Raw genomic sequence first — 18386 nt, forward strand, 5'->3', positions numbered from 1 at the left:
AGTAGGCGCTGAGGTGGTGGTAGTTGTGGTAGTAGGCGCTGAGGTGGTGGTAGTTGTGGTAGTAGGCACTGAGGTGGTCGTAGTTGTGGTAGTAGGAGGAGGGGTGGTGGTAGTGGTGGTGGCAGGAGGTGTGGTAGTTGTGGTAGCGGGGGGCGTTGTGGTTGTAGTAGGGGGAGGTGTTGTGGTCGTTGTGGTAGGTTGAGGTGTGGTAGTTGTGGTAGGTTGAGGTGTGGTAGTTGTAGGCTGAGGTGTTGTAGTTGTAGGTTGAGGTGTGGTAGTTGTGGTAGGCTGAGGTGTGGTAGTTGTGACAGGACCAGGAGGCGTGGTAGTCGTAGGCTTCAGTTCTGAAATATAACAAAAATATAGAATAAACTGCTTAAGAGAGGGGAATACGAAGTTACTGACGGGAGCTGACAGAAGGGAAGGTGCATGGTTTTTACGAGAATTTACAAGGGAAAGACAGAGGGTTAAGGAGGAATGAGAAGGTTTTGGCAGAATTTAGCAGTGTTCAGCAGAATTAAGCAAGAGTTTAACAATATACAAATTCCGTGTTGATAAAAGACCAAATATAAGGGATTTTTTTGCCAGCTATTGTGTGCGTGTGCGTGTGCGTGTGCGTGTGCGTGCGCGTGCGCGTGCGCGTGCGCGTGCGCGTGCGCGTGCGCGTGCGCGTGCGCGTGCGTGTGCGTGTGCGCGTGCGTGTGCGTGTGCGTGTGCGTGTGTGTGTGTGTGTGTGTGTGTGTGTGTGTGTGTGTGTGTGTGTGTGTGTGTGTGTGTGTGTGTGTGTTCATTACAGACTGAAACACGACTTACTAGCACAACATATACATCCTTTGTCGCCCGAGCAGGTGTTGTAAGGGACAGCGGGATTTTGACACATTCTCCCGTCCACACAGATGCCGGAACAGGTGCTGGTGGCCGGACACGTAAGCGGCCGAATGGTACAGCAGACGCAGCCGCTTTTCCCGCCACACTGACCTAGATTTATGGTGGTCAGATTAGCAGTTTGGGGGTTGCATCATCATCATCATCATCACTGTCGTCATCGTCGTAGTCATCACCCAGAAACAGTGCACTGATGACAAAGGTCTCTCCCATCTTTTCCCACTCCGACCAGCTGGCCCTTAAACTGTTCCATCCTATCCCTGCGAATCTTCAAATCTCATCTCGACATCTCGTCCTGTCTGCCTCTTCCTCTCACTCCATCTCTAGGCTGCCACTCAGTTACTCTGGTTGTCCATCTACTATTTATTCTTTGCTACAGTAGGGGTCCATGGGTCTGACCGGAGAGGTAGGCCCCCTCCTGCCCCCCCCCCCTGTTGTTACGCCACTGGTTAAGAGGTGTTACGGCGTACCCCCACTATTTTAATAATGGGTAAGTCGTACCCCCATTATACTGACAGTGGGTACGGCCTACCCAACTGACTGAGGATGTACAGTATTGACGATGATGATGATGATGATGACGATGACGACGATCACAGTTGTGAATATATATTTTCTAAGGATCCTAACCAAATCTAAGTCATATTCTGGCAGATTTAGCATACAAGTATTTTTTAGCATTGCCTAACACTTTCTAACCCATTTTTAGAGCAAATATAGCGACTTTTGCTAATCTGTTTTTGCCGATCAAAACTCACCATACACCGGGCGTTCCAAGCCCTGGCACTTGCTTCGGCACTGACCCATTTTGTTGTCGCACATTGGTAGCATCTGGCATCCTGTTGAAAAAAAAAAAAGTCGATTGTTGGTCTGACAAAAATCCTCCATGTACCAAAACCAACCTCGATTATACATCCATATATACTGAGAAGAGTAAAATGCCTCTCAGCTACAACCCCTGGCATTTGGAAAGTTCCTGACACTTCACTCTGTTGGCAAGCAACCTCTAAAGAGATAGATAGATAGATAGGTATACTTACTATCAACAGGAAGACAGCAGGAAGTGCCGGGTCCACAGGACTGGAGAGCAGTCTCGTCTTCAGAGCAGCTTAACTTGCACGATCCTTTCTTTTCCATACACTTGTCCAAAGCGGAGGTATCTTGGGAAGGAAGACAAAAAAACTTAAAGATTGCTACTACTTCCAATGCTTGCAAGATGGGTTCCAGTTACTGCGCACCGACATGTGTCTGTGCTAATTAGATTGATCATCATAAGAGAGGGGAAGTAAGTTGGGGGAGGACAGCGAAAAGGCAGGGGACAAGGCGACATGGAGGAGATTTCTTTGTGGCCACCCTTTGCTGGATTAAGGCATCTGACTATAGAAAGAAAGATAGAAAGATAGATAGATTAATGAACATACGAGAACATGGGATCCCAAATTGTGTGATTTGACCTTTTATCCCATAAAATCATTAAAAAAAAAAAAACATTTAAAAACAAGGGGTGTCCGGGGTATTTGACTGAGGAAAAACTATCTTAACTTTGAACTGACTTTGTGAGGAACAGTGGCATGGCTATGTGGGGCCTGGAGGGGGCCGGGTCTCCCAGTCGGACCTTTGCTCCCCTCTCCACTGGCCCACCATTTGAAATTTCGAAACTAAATGTGTGAACAGTGTGGAGGACTGTACCTCCCCCCCCCTCAATAAAAAAAAAAGAAAATAGGGCTTGGCCTATCTTGGCACTCCCCCGCCTCCATCAATACCTGGTTACGCCAATTTTGAAGAAGTTATGGAATATCACCAAAGTGAAAAGTGTTTGAATGAAAGAAAGAAGAAGGAAGATGAAGAAAGAAACTGATCAAATAAAACAGGTCTCTATAATATTTTAATGTGGCTTTGTTTCAAATATCTAAACCCACATCATGTTCGCTGATACTGTGTCCTGTCTGAGGAGGTAGAGGGCTGGGGTGGAGAGGTATATGTACGAGGGTGGAGTGGGATTTAGAGAGGGGTGACTGATGGCAGAGGACAGCACGATATGAACGAGATTCGTTTGTGACCACTCCCCTTATTCGTACAGAATTAAGGCTTCTGGCTACAAGTAGACAGACACACTATTCGTCCGTCATTGTTGTAGCAATATATAAAGCCAATATTTACAAATACTCGTACGGTGTTTGTGTGGCACTGATGAGGAACCTACATGTTGAGCACCATGGGTGGCCCAGCTGTGGCGTCCACCTGGGAGCCAACCTTCTCATACTTCCCTGCACCTCGGAGTGGAAAAGACCCCGTGTGAGGCACCATCTACCACAAAAGGGTACCGGATCCCTACACGGTGTATGTACTGTACTGTAGTATACCTGTAGGATGGTCGCACAGAAGCAGTTGCTTACTTGTGGTCGATGAGTCTGATCAGCCAGACAAACCAGGGTTAAGCACGACAGCAACAACAACAACAACAACAACAACAACAACAAGAGTGTTTATGTTACTCTCCCAAAGTCATTTGAACCCTCCAGGATCAATGCATCTGGCTACAAACAGACAGGGAGACAGAACTTCTGTTTGATGTGTGTTTGATATATTTAACGAGTGTTTGAAGTGTGTTTTATGTGTGTTTGTGTGTCTGACGTGTGTTTTCAGTTTGTGAAACATGTCTGAGTTAGGGAGAAACTAACCTACACAGCAGACGCAGTTCTCGCCTCCTAAACAAAATGAACAAGGTGCTGGCGGGTACACGCTTGATTTGATGTGTGTTTGATGAGTGTGATGTATGTTTGACTCCTGTTTGACATGTTTACTTGAGTGAGTGTCAAACCAACCTGCACAACACACGCAGTCTTTGCCTCCTGAGCAAGACGCCGGCGGGTACAGAGTTTTGTAGCACAGTCTGCGGTCCACACACACTCCGGGACAGGTTTTGGGGCTGGCAGGACATTTGGCGGGTCGTGTGGTACAGCATACACATCCCGGGGAACCGCCACACTGACCTAAGTTGATGAGACATGTATCCTTGGTTTGCTTTCACCTGATGGAACTGAACAAGGATGTCATTTTATAAGTTAAATAAATAATATGAGCAGTGAGATATTATCAGAGGCTATTTTCTTTCAGTCTAGTTTAGTTGTAAAGTTTTTGGCATAAACTAACTCAAGAAAAATATGGATACGACACCTGGTTCCTCACGCTCAAAGTCATGGCATTTCGACCGGCACTGTCCGTACGTCTTGTCACACGCTGGCAGCAACTGGCACTCTGTTGGAACAAATAAATATTTAAGGAAAATGTGCTACGAAGCCTCCAATCCCACCTACATTGCCTGACATCCACCCAGGCCTTGACGTGCCCGCACCTACAGTAAGTACCTTGTTGGAAGGACACAAGTCAAGAATGAGGGCAGAGGAAATGAGCTGTTTGAGAGGAGCATGTGGAGATAAATGGAGAGACAGGCTGACAAACGGGGAAGTGAAGGAGCGTCGTGGTGTGAATGTGGATGTCATAGAAAGTGTAGGAGAAATACACTGAGGTGGTTTGACCATGTGGAGAGGATGGGGAGTGAGAGACTAACTAGGAGTGTATGTGAGTGAGGTGGAAAGAGGAGGGGAAGAGGAAAGAGAAGACCGAGGATGAAATGGAGGGATACAGAAGAGAGGTATATGAGAGAGTTGGGGTTAAGTTGGAGGGGAGAGCTTCGAAATGGCATGTTGTAGGGCGACATGGAGGCGATTTGTTGTGGCCGCCCCTTACAAGATTAATGCATCTGGGTATGTGGATAGTTAGACAAATTTGTGCACCATAATGTAATGCAGTTATCATGTGCCATTTTATACATCTGTTCCACCCCCAGTGACTGTGTGTTCCCGCCAGTGGTCGGACAAAAAAAATCTTTCTATCACCATGGTCATCATCATCATCATCATCATCATCATCATCATCATCATCATCACCATCATCGTCATTATCATCATCATCATCACCAATCCTCTTTGCTCCATCACACCCATAGGAGCCCGGGGCTAGGCTACTCAGACCCGACATAAGGCTAGTGTGGGTGCCTGAGGAATGTCGGCGATTTGCTGCTCATGTTTGTGCACATAATGTTGACGGACTTATCACACACACACACACACACACACACACACACACACACACTCAAGAACACACGAATGCTCAGTGTCTAAACCAACGCAGCAAGAGGGGCCAGGCATTTAGCTTTGGGGGGATAAACATTAGCTGCATTTTCCTGCAGCACTACTCTTTGATAATGCTAGATTTCTCCCCAGCATGCGAGAGCCTATGGATACTCACTGTCAAAAACAACACAGCAGGAAGTTCCGGGTCCACACGACTGAACAGCCTTCTCTTCCTTGGAGCAAGTCAATTTACATGCCCCCTTCTTCTTCATACACTCCTCCATCGGTCTGTTGTCTGTCGAGAAGAGGACACACTCTGTAGTTTTTTCGCTGTAAGTCATTTCACTACAAGAAAGAACTAAAGGCAGGTAGATAGACAGACAAACAGATAGATAGACAGATAGAAATTTTATCTGGTGGCTCTGGTGGAGGGGAGGAAGCAACAGACACAGACTACTGAGGTGTAAAGTACAGCCTAAATCACTAAGGAGGAAGTGTTAGCAAGCCTCCCATCTCACCTACCAGCGCAACACACGCAGTCATCGCCTCCTGAACACTTATTAGGCGGATGCAAAGTCTTATAACATAATCTTCGGTCCAGACAGACGCCGTGACAGGTGTGGGGGGAAGCGGCAGGGCACTTGGCGGGCCTTGTGGTACAGCAGACACAGCTAGAGTTACCCCCACATTGACCGGCAATTTGGCGTTCCCATGCGTGGCACTTGGATTTGCACTGCCCGTAGCCCTGGTCGCACGCTGGCAGGAACTTGCACTCTGTTATGATAAATAAATCGATGAGGAAAAGGCGCTACAAACTCTCCTATAAGATCGCTAAGCAAGAGGTGTTTTGATGCCTCCTATAAAGTCGCCAATAGAAAGATGATACCAAGCCTCATATGATTAGAACAAGTCACAGTACTTTGATCTGAACTGCCTGTATGTTTGGTCACGCGATGGCAACAATCTCTACACACACACACACACACACACACACACACACACACACACACACACACACACACACAAACACACACACACACACACACACACACACACACACACACACACACACACACAAACAAACACACATTCTGGAGATCGTGTCATTACTAATGCACACTCACACACACACACACACACACACACACACACACACACACACAAATAAACAAACATTCTGGAGATCGTGTCATTACTAATGCGCGCACACACACACACACACACACACACACACACACACACACACACACACACACACACACACACACACACACACACACACAAGAACTACTCACTATCAACAGGAGTACAGCAGGTCGTCCCGGGTCCACATGACTGGATAGCCTTCTCGTCTTTATTACAGGTCAGCTTACAGGCTCCTTCGTTCTTCATACATTCTACCATGGGTCTGTTATCTGTCGGAAGAACACAGAACAGTAGACGGTTGAGAAGCAGAGGCCGACTAGAAGAGTGATGTAAGTGTGGAGGAGGAGGGGGAGACCTAGGAGGAGATGGAGGGATGGAGTAGAGAGATATATGAGAGAGAAGGTGTAACTTGGAGGAGGGCAGTGCAATGGCAGAGGACAGGGCGACATGGAGACGATTTGTTTGTAGCCACCCTTTACGGGATTAAGACGTCTGGCTATAGACAGAGAGATAGCGAAGTGGGGAATTCAGTGACAACGTACATTTTGTTAGTCTGTTTGTGTAGACAGTGCTGCGACAAAACAAGAGTTGTAGTCCAGTGGCAAGGCAGCTGTTTAGTGATATTTGTTACTGTAGCATGTTTCTCTCTAATCTGACGAGTCTCTGGCACCTTTCAGCCCAGTTTATGACCAAGTGTGGTCAGACAGGAGGGCTTATTTGATTAGTAACCAAGGAGACTCAATCCCATTTCATAACTAAGGCTCACTGAGTATTTACGCAACCACAACGTAGTATTCAAGTTGTGGAAATGACCAAGTTCCTTCAGATGAAAACAAACCTGCTATAATGTCTGATTCTGCACTGAGACATGGGGATACTAACTTGCACAACACACACAGTCTTTTCCTGAGCACGATGCAGGCGAAGGCAGGGTCTTATAGCATAGCCTGGGGTCAAGACACACGCCAGGGCAGGTGACGTTGTTAGCAGGGCATGTGGCTGGTCTCGTGGTGCAGCAGGTACAGCCAGGGGACCCGCCACACTCTCCCATAACCTCACGCTCCCATTCGTGGCATCTCGTCGACTTGCACTGTCCGTAGCCCTGGTCACAAGCTGGCAGCAGTTTGCACTCTGTTGGAACAGATAAGTCGCTAAGGAAATGGTGCTATGAGGCCTTACATGCCACCTATAACTTGTGATATATTCATCTACATTGTTTACAGCTCTAGTTACAGTCTGGCAGCAACTTACATTGTGCTGCAAGAACTAAATTGTGATAGACTCTTTGCTACAAATCCTCCTATGCCACCTGCAGTAACTCATGGTACTTGGCCGACTTGCACTGTCCATAGCCTTGGTCCCTCGCTGGCATACATTACGGCTTAAAAACTGCATTGCCTGTTCCAGCAAAACTCATATGAAGTCACATATAAACTCACATACTCATCAGTGGCGTAGCTAGGGGGATCGGGGGCGGGGGGGTGCTTCAGTCAGACCCTTCGTCCTCCTCTTGCTTCCCCCCCCATTTGAAATTTCGCATTTCTTTGAATTTACACACGATGTTGTGAAACCGAGTTCAGATTAAGTTAATACGCATATACTGGTATAGTGGACTCCCCAGAAGAGGGCCTGAACCCTCCTTAGCTCCTCTGTTTCTGGAGATCCGACTGTGCTAATGATACTTCTTTTTTACGGTAATGCCAGAAAGAAGGAAACAAAGGCTAGAAGCCTGCAAGATTTTTCCCTACAAGAAAAGGGAAACCCAAGGTAACAGAGAACCGAATTCAAGATCCGTTCATTTGATACACGTACATTTGAACATTTATATAACCCTTCACCTACAAGCATCACATGATATAAACATTCACACGTAAACACACACATACTGTCAACAAAAACGCAGCAAGAGGTGCCGGGACCACACGACTGGATATTCTCTTCATCCTTAGAGCAGTTCAGCTTGCATGCTCCTTCCTTCTTCATGCACTCAGTCATCGGTTTGTTATCTGTTGGGAATAAATAAATAAATAAATAATAAATACATGTAGTTAGTGTGGTTTCCTACAAGGTCTAAGCCTACAGTATCCCATTCTGTCCGAAAACTTTTTTTTTTTCATTCCTGTTGCGTTCAAGAATAAAAATCATCATCATCATCATCATCATCATCATCACCATCATCCAGAAATCATTTTCCATCTGAGGACAGGGTGAGGTAGAGTCCATAAGGCAAGAAAAAAAACTGACAGAAGGAGAACTAACTTGACTTCTGTGAGGTAATGAAGTAATGTTTGGGGCAAGTACGTTGAAGAGGCTACTGGTGATGGCATGGATACACAGACAGATAGATAGATAGATGGATAGGTAGATGGATAAATGGATACACAGACACATAGACAGACAGACAGATAGATAGACAGACAGATAGATAGGAAGATAGATACATAGACAAATTAAACTCACATTCACAACACACTCAGTAATCACCACTTGGAGAAGCTACTGGTGATGGCATGGATAGATTGACAAATAGATCGATAGATAGATAGTTAGATAGACAGACAGACAGACATATAGACAGATAGACTGACTGATAGATAAATAATTAGACTGGTAGATATGTAAACAGATAGACAGACTGAGCTCACATTCCTAACACGCTCCGTCATCGCCTCCTGAGGATTTCACTATAGTCTCGTGGGGCAGCCTCATAGACAGACAGACAGACAGGGACAGACTGATAGAGAGGCAGACAGATACATGGATAGACAGACAGGTAGACAGACAAATACAGACAGACAGAGAGGCAGATAGATATATGGAGAGACATACAGGCCATATTTTGAATTTAATGTGTTTCAGTGTAGGACAGACTAACCTTCACTGCACATATTGCTGGTGATGCCAGAGTTTTACAGACAGGCAAGCAGGCGTGGATAGATGGATAGATAGACAGATAGATGGGTAAAGAGATAGATAAATATAGATAGATAGATAGAGAGAAAACTCGCTAAAACTCACCCTCACAGCATACACAGTCTTCTCCCGAGCAAGATGCAGGCGCTGGCAAGGATTTATAACACAGCCTACGGTCCACACACACCCCAGGGCAGGTGTTGTTGTTGGCTGGGCATTTGGCGGGTCTTGTGGTGCAGCAAACACAGGCAGAGTTGCCCCCGCATTGACCGGCTATTTCACGTTCCCATTCATGGCACTTGTATTTGCACTGGCCATATCCTTCGTCACACGCTGGTAGCAACGCACACTCTGTCGGAACAAATAAGTCGCTAAGGAAAAGGTATAAAGAAGCCCCATTTACCATCTTGAATAAATCATGGCAGTTTGACTTACACTGGTCCAAGTTCAAGTCACACACTGGCAGCAATACATTTATCTATCTAGTTGACTATCTACATATCTATCTATCTATCTATCTATCTATCTATCCCTCTATAGCCTGATGCCTTAATCCTGGAAGACGTGGTCACAAACGAATCACCTGGATGTCATCCAGTCCTCCGCCATCAGGCTGCCATCTCTCCAATTCACAGACCTTGCTTATATACGTCTCCAATCCATCTCTTCACCTCTCCCTCAGTGTTTCCCTCCATCTTACACCCACAGACTCTCCTAGTCAGTCTCTGAAGGTGCTTTGAACATAATACTCACTATTGGTATTGAAGCAGCAAGTGGCGTTGGTTCCACAGTCCATGATGGGTTTTTCATCCTTGGTGCAGTTCATCTTGCACGCCCCTCCTTTCTTCATGCACTCATCCATGGGGGTCACCTCAGCTGAAAATATAATAATTTTAATGTGGCTTTCCTGTAAGGGGTCTAAACCAAGGCAGCTCTAGCATTTGTACACAAGTGAAGGCACAGGTTTTAGGACCATGCATTCCTGATACACATGCCTCAGTAGATGATGATGATGATGATGTTGATATCCATATCTCTCCCATTCTTACCCGGACAGTGGTTTCAGGCACATTCTTTCGCCAGCTGATAATAATGATGATGATGGTGATGATGATGATGATGATGATGATGATGATGATACCTGGACAGCAACTGCAGCTATAATTCTGCAGCCAAGAAACCAGTGGGGGCAAAGGTTTCAGGCACATGCTACGTTCGACGCAGATACCCAAGCAGCTGTTGCTGATGATGATGATGATGATGAAGATGAAGATGAATTCGTTGATGATGGCAATGTAAATAATAATGATGATAATGTACTTACCTGGACAGCAAACACAACTAAAATATTGCAGACAGAGACCAGAGGGAGCAGCAGCTTTGGGCACATCCGTCAGTCGACACAGACGTCCAGAAATGTATTAGCAGCGGGTTACTGATGATACTGATGTTTATTACTAATTACTAATACTGTTACTATTACTATTATATTTGTCTTACCTGGGCAACAAGCGCAACTAGAATTCTGCAAGCAAGAGGCTGGTGGTGGCAGTGGTTTCGGGCACATCCGTCTATCGACACAGGTCCCTGGGCAGCTGTTGGTGGCAGGGCACTGGGCGGGTCTGGCGGTACAGCAGGTGCAGCCGGAGTTGACCCCGCACTGACCTGGTAGTTCAAGCTCCCAGTCGTAGCACTTAGACCGACACTGGCCGTAAGTCAGGTCGCATGGAGGCATCAACAGACACTCTGGATAGTCAGAAGAAAACAATGGTCTCAGAAGGATCAGTTAGGACAGGAGTACATGGGAGTATATAGGAAATAGAAGCAACAGGGGCTGTTCTGACCACCCAGAACGAGACTATCTGCTGGGGGGGAGAGGGAAAGGGTATTCTACTAAGATCTAACCAACGTGTGTGAGAAAGGGATAGAGAAGAAAGTAGGTTAGGATAGGTTTATAGGTTAGATTACGTTAGATGCAGCTAGACTTCTCCCCACATTGACTTGGCAATTCGTGCTGCCAGCCGTAGCACTTAGACCGACATTGTCCATGCGTTAGGTCGGAGGGGGACATCAATACTCGTAGGCGTTCTGAAGATTTTGACGGATAGATAGATAGATAGATAGACAGATAGAATGATTGATAGATAAACTTTCTCGCACAGCACCATACACTAGGCCCACAGGATTCAGTTTGTTCCTCTTCGTTGGCAGATAGACAGATAGACAGACAGATAAACTTACTGTCTTCAGGAGCACGGTATCATGCACCAGACCCGTAGCTCCTTTTCGTTGACAGACAGACAGACAGACACACAGACACACAGATAGAAAGCTAGATACGTGACAACTTACTATCTATAGGAGCACAACACTTTGCACCAGATGGACAGGCTTCAGACAACTCCTCTTCGTTAACAGAACACGTCATTTTGCACGTGCCTCCCTTACTCTTGCATACTTCATCTAAAAGGATAAGACAAGGATAGCATAAATACAGACATAGTTTGTGTCAGTAAAAAACAAGAGAATAATGAGGTGCAATGCACTGAAGAAGAGAGGAGAGACGTTATGAATGAGTGCGAGAGAGTAAGGTAAAGAGGGGAGAGGAGGAGGGGAAGGCCAAGGATGAGATAGAGAGGTGGTGTGGAGAGGTATATGAGAGACAGGGATATGAGTGGTAAAATATAGGATGATTTTTCCTGTGTAAAGTACAGGTTTCTCTCTTCAAGACAAGGATAGTACAGTGCAGATCCCATCACTCTCAGTCAGTAGCATTTCCAGCTAATATTCAGCATTCCTCCCTTAATAGAGTCAACACTATGCCACCCGTCATAATCACTTCCACACAATATTTGCATTCTCTTCCTTGCATGCTTCTCCACATATCCCACTGGGCAGTTTTTCTCGTATTTTCCATTAGCCCAGTTCCCTCAGGTGAACGGCAATGCGTTATACTAGAATCAACACTGTCTCAGCTGTCATACTCGTCCAGTTTTCCACATAATATTTGCATCTTGTGTCTTTGTACCCATTCTCAACCATCTCCACATACCCTGCTAGGCACTTCTTCTTATATTTCCCACTAACCCAATTCCCTTAGATGAAAACAAGAACACTATACTAACATCGGTAATTTCTCACCTGTCACAGTCTTAACACAACATCGGCATCCTCTGCCCCCACATCCTTTCGCCACCTTCTTCTCCTCATACCCCGCTGGGCACTTCTTCCTGCATTTACCACCACTCATCTCGCAGGCTTTCTTGGTTTTGCATCCTGAAGTAAAGAAAGAAAATTAAGCTTACCATCATCATCATCATCATCATCATCATCATCATCATTTAGCCATCTTGCAGGTCTTTACTGTTTTGCACCCTGTAACGTGATAGTAACGGTGTGTGTGTGTGTGTGTGTGTGTGTGTGTGTGTGTGTGTGTGTGTGTGTGTGTGTGTGTGTGTGTATCCATTAACTCCACTTTCAAAGATCTCCCGATATCTGTATAAAAATCATTGAGTGAAGGGATGTAAATAAATCGCAAAGGAAGAGGTGTTATTAAATGATATATAAAAAAAAGATAAAAAATTAACAGGCTTTATCGACTAACGAGATAAAAGTGAGGATATTGATATATTAGGTGCACAATAAATCGCCAGAGAGGTGGTGTTAAGGAAAACATATATTTTTGTCTTTTTTTGGTTTTAGAAATACAACAGACGGATATACTACTACTACTACTACTACTACTACTATTATTATTATTTTTTAATATTATTATTGTTATTATTACTACTACTATTACCACCACCATCACCACCACCACCACCACCACCACTACTACTACTACTACTACTGCTACTACTACTACTACTACTACTACTACTGCTACTACTACTACTACTACTCACCAGCTTTCTTGCCTTTAGAGACACAACAAATGCACTTGTTTGAGCCACACAGCCCCGTCTTGGTCTTCTCCTTCTTCTTACATTTCATTTTGCACGTGCCTTTAGCTTTCTTGCATTTCTTCGTAGTACCGCAGCCTGTGAAGAGTGAGTTAGGGTGAGGTAGAGTGAGTCTGAGTGGGGTACAGTGATTTAGAGTGAGGCAGGGTGAGGCAGCGTGATATAGAGTGAGTTAGAGTGAGGTACGATGAGTGAGAGTGGGGTAGAGTGAGTTTGAGTGGGGTAGAGTGAGTTTGAGTGGGGTAGAGTGAGTTTGAGTGGGGTACAGTGATTTAGAGTGAGGCAGGGTGAGGCAGCGTGATACAGAGTGAGTTAGAGTGAGGTAGGATGAGTGAGAGTGGAGTAGAATGGGTTAGAGTGCTGTAGAATAAGTGAGAGGGGGAGAGTAAATTAGAGTAGGGTAGAATGAGTTGGAGCGAGGTAGAATGATTGAGAGAGATAGAGTGAGTTAGACTGGGGCAGAGTGAATCAAGGGTGGGGTAGAGTTAGAGTGGGGAAGAATGACATGGAATGAGTTAGAGTGAGTTAGAGTGAGGTAGAGTGAGTTAGAGTGAGGTAGAGTGAGTTAGAGTGAGTTGGAGTGAGTTAGAGAGGGATAGAGTGAGTTTGAGTGAGGTAGAGTGAGTCAGAGTGAGGTAGAGTGAGTCAGAGTGAGGTAGAGTGAGTTAATAACAGCTACGAGCTCGGGTGATGACCAGGTGTAGTCAGACTGAAGGGGTTAATTTGACTAGTAACCAAGGAGAATCATTTCTACTTCATAACTAAGGCTAAATCAAGCAACCACACCTTTGTATTCAAGTAGTGACCCGGTTCCCTTAGGTGAAAACTCTGTACTCACCCTTGGCACAGCATCGGCAATTCTTTCCTTCACAGCCATTGGCCACTTCCCATTCCTTCTTAGAACACTTTGATTTGCATTTTCCTGCAGCCATTGTACACTTGTCGGTGGCCCAGCATTCTGTGGAGATAGATAGATAGATAGATAGATAGATTGATAAATGGGTAAACAGATGGACAGATGGATGATTAGACAGACAAATATAACAGAGTGAGATGGATGGATTGTATACCCACATATTATACAGTATAGGCAGGTGGACAGATACATATATAAATGATAGATGGACGAATAGAGAGACAGACAGATAGATAGATAGATAGTTAAATGGGACTGATAAAGCTTGATTATTTTGTATATACATCTGCCTATCTACAGTCAGATTCCTTAATCTCGTAAGGGGTGGTCACAAACAAATCACCTCCGTGGTGCCCAGTCTTGTGCCATCATGATGTCCACGCTCCAATTCACATCCCCCACTCTCATTATATATATCCATCTCATCCCTCCATCTCATCCTCAGTCTCCCCTTCCCCCTTTCCACCTCACCAACATACACTTTTCTAGTCAGTCTTTCATTTTCCATCCTCTCTACATGGCCAAACCATCTCAGAGTATTTCTCCTAACCCTTTAATCACATTCACATCAACACATAACTTTACCGTAACTTTATAAACAACACACGTGAATTATAAAGTGTAACATGCAAACGAAATCGCTCAGGGATAGGTGCTAAGAAGTACTTACTCAATTTTCTTGTCTCTCCTTCTCTTGCCTCTTCCTCTTCTTCCTCCTCCTCCTTCTTCGTCATCTTCTTTGTCTTCCTCCTCTTTTCCGTTCTTTCGTGTTTGGGCATCTTTCCCGTCTTCTGTCTTCCACTGAAGGATTTTGTCTTCCTGTCCCCTTCTTTCCTTCCCTCTTTTCTCTCTCCTTTCTTCCCCTTCTTGCCCTTGTCTGATCGATTTTCTTGATATCCCCTACTATCACTGATTTTCTTAGATTCCTTGCGCATCGTGAGTTGTTTTCGTTGCTTTTTCTGACGTTCCTTTTGTTTTGAAAGTTTTCTCTTCATTTTCTTACCTAATTTCCGCTTTGATGGTCTTTTCTGCTCAATATTCTCATCTTTCTTACCTTTTGAGAGTTTCTTCAGCCCAGTTTTCCTATTTTTCTTGCCTTTTGAGCGTGTCTTCTCCATTTTCTCGTTTTCCTTGTACCGAGGGAGCTTTTTCTTCTTTTTCTGCCTAATTTTGCCTCGATTCTCGGTCCTGGACATTTTCTTCCCAGTCTTCTTATGCGTATCTCCTTTCGAGAATTTTTTCATATTGATATTTCGATCCTTCTTCTCTTTTCTGAATTTCTTTGACCGCATCCTCGAACTTTTCATCCCTTTCTTACCGCGGCGTTCACCAGTGTGTTCTTCCTTCCTTCTTCTCTTGCTTTTCCGTTCATTCACCCCTTTGTTCTTTCTGCTTGTTCTGTGTTTTACGGCCCCGTTATGTTCTTTACGCTTGTATCCTTTGCGCATGTGCTGTGCGGCCCGTCCAGCCTCTCTCTTGCTGAGGGACCTTGCCACTGCCTCACCTGTAGGAAAAAATATATATATATGACGGTCATTATCATCATTATCATCAGCCTGAGTCAGTCCACTGTAGGCCATAGGTCTCTCCCATCTTTCTTTACTCTGACCTATTGGTTGTTAGCCTGGTCCATCCAGTCCCAACGAATCTCCGAATTTCATCTCGCAGTCTGTCTACCTCTTCCTCTCATTCCATCTCTGAGACAACACAGCCTGTCAATTTCCATTTATGCTTTTTAAGTGTAGTGATCCTATACGCATCCCTACGTGTCAAGTGAGGTTGGTGGAGGATTAGTGCCCCTCCCTGTAAAACAATTAACTCTGAGCCCTTTCCACCCCGTTTGGGATACATGGCGTCTGGCAATGAATGAATGAATGATCCTATACAATCTTTTTAAGAACATAAAAACATAAGAAGAGAGAATTACTGCAATAGGCTAGCTGTCCCATGCTAGACAGCTCCTACAAGAGTTACTAAACTACTAGAATAAGACAAGGATAGTAAAGGAAAAGGCTATTTATATCTCCATGTGACCCCTAACATAATCTAACGTTACATAAACACAGTGAAATTTAAATACATAATGCCATTTTTGCATATCAGTCCTGTAATCTCCAGACGATTCTACTCAGCTAGGGAAAGACTTATTCAATGGAGGAGTTACATACAATACTGCTTTTATTTACCCCATTGGTGCTAGGTGGTTCTCTGAAACTTTATTAAATGAACTGATATCTGCGGACATACAACACATAACTCTCATCCTTCCGCCCTCACCAAATTAAATCGTCCAATTGCAGCAAACAGCTATCCCTTCAGCCGTCCGTCCTACCTGTGTTATGTGGAGGTAGAGGCGTCTTCATGTGACTATACAAACTGTCTGGCTATACAAACATTCCTTATTACTTCCCTGTCCCCAGAAAGGAGGATGGGCAGCTCAAAGATATGGTAGGGGGAAGTACTCACCAACACAGCACACGTATCCCTGTTGACAGGAGAATGGTACGTCTAGCTGACAGTCTTTTCCATCCTTCACACACTCCCCTCCCATACTCTCACACGATACCGCATCCTGTAATCAAAAAGAAAAAAAAAAATCATATTCTTAGTGGCATTGGAAGGTTCGTAACGATTCTTCTCTGGCGATTTGTCCTGAACATTATAACTCAGGACAGATTTTGCTGCGGACTCCACACCACCTCCTCATCATGCTCTGACACGAAACCGCATCCTGCAAGACACAACACAAAATAAATCGTCGAGGAAGGGTTGCTACGGACATAACTATCTCTCGCACTTACATATAGCTTTTCATATGTCTAGTGTTTAGAAAGATATCATTTTGTTTCGTCAGGTTTACATATTCTGCATTTATTGAAGTGGGTTGATTATTTGGGTGTGTAAGAAAGACAGCTAAAAACGTTAGTTACTACTGACGATGAAACTGTTACGTGTGTGTGTGTGTGTGTGTGTGTGTGTGTGTGTGTGTGTGTGTGTGTGTGTGTGTGTGTGTGTGTGTGTGTGTGTGTGTGTGTGTGTGTGTGTGTGTGTGTGTGTGTGTGTGTGTGTGTGTGTGTGTGTGTGTGTGTGTGTGTGTGTGTGTGTGTGTGTGTGTGTGTGTGTGTGTGTGTGTGTGTGTGTGTGTGTGTGTGTGTGTGTGTGTGTGTGTGTGTGTGTGTGTGTGTGTGTGTGTGTGTGTGTGTGTGTGTGTGTGTGTGTGTGTGTGTGTGTGTGTGTGTGTGTGTGTGTGTGTGTGTGTGTGTGTGTGTGTGTGTGTGTGTGTGTGTGTGTGTGTGTGTGTGTGTGTGTGTGTGTGTGTGTGTGTGTGTGTGTGTGTGTGTGTGTGTGTGTGTGTGTGTGTGTGTGTGTGTGTGTGTGTGTGTGTGTGTGTGTGTGTGTGTGTGTGTGTGTGTGTGTGTGTGTGTGTGTGTGTGTGTGTGTGTGTGTGTGTGTGTGTGTGTGTGTGTGTGTGTGTGTGTGTGTGTGTGTGTGTGTGTGTGTGTGTGTGTGTGTGTGTGTGTGTGTGTGTGTGTGTGTGTGTGTGTGTGTGTGTGTGTGTGTGTGTGTGTGTGTGTGTGTGTGTGTGTGTGTGTGTGTGTGTGTGTGTGTGTGTGTGTGTGTGTGTGTGTGTGTGTGTGTGTGTGTGTGTGTGTGTGTGTGTGTGTGTGTGTGTGTGTGTGTGTGTGTGTGTGTGTGTGTGTGTGTGTGTGTGTGTGTGTGTGTGTGTGTGTGTGTGTGTGTGTGTGTGTGTGTGTGTGTGTGTGTGTGTGTGTGTGTGTGTGTGTGTGTGTGTGTGTGTGTGTGTGTGTGTGTGTGTGTGTGTGTGTGTGTGTGTGTGTGTGTGTGTGTGTGTGTGTGTGTGTGTGTGTGTGTGTGTGTGTGTGTGTGTGTGTGTGTGTGTGTGTGTGTGTGTGTGTGTGTGTGTGTGTGTGTGTGTGTGTGTGTGTGTGTGTGTGTGTGTGTGTGTGTGTGTGTGTGTGTGTGTGTGTGTGTGTGTGTGTGTGTGTGTGTGTGTGTGTGTGTGTGTGTGTGTGTGTGTGTGTGTGTGTGTGTGTGTGTGTGTGTGTGTGTGTGTGTGTGTGTGTGTGTGTTGTGTGTGTTTTATGCAGTGTCTTGATAGTGTGTTTTTATGGCTTTAGCTTATATGCCGGTAGTCAATAGCCACGTACAGTATATATAGCATAAGTTTACCCAGATTCACTGACTTGCACTTGACTGCTGTTGACTAACTCACAAACTCTCAACTAACTCACTGACTCTCACCTGACTAACTCCCGCTAACTCCCTCTCACCAGCTCTCATTCCCACACACTACACTCTCCCTGACTCACCTGACTCTCCGTGGCGGTAATGGGTTCTACGTGGGCCAGCAGGCAGCATCCCACGACTAACCACAGCGTCAGTCTCATGGTTCTCACCTCTCCAAAC

The sequence above is a fragment of the Coenobita brevimanus genome, chromosome 115, assembly GCF_032717465.1.
Source record: "Coenobita brevimanus isolate Jiangsu-jjx chromosome 115, ASM3271746v2, whole genome shotgun sequence".
Lineage (NCBI taxonomy): Eukaryota > Metazoa > Arthropoda > Malacostraca > Decapoda > Coenobitidae > Coenobita > Coenobita brevimanus.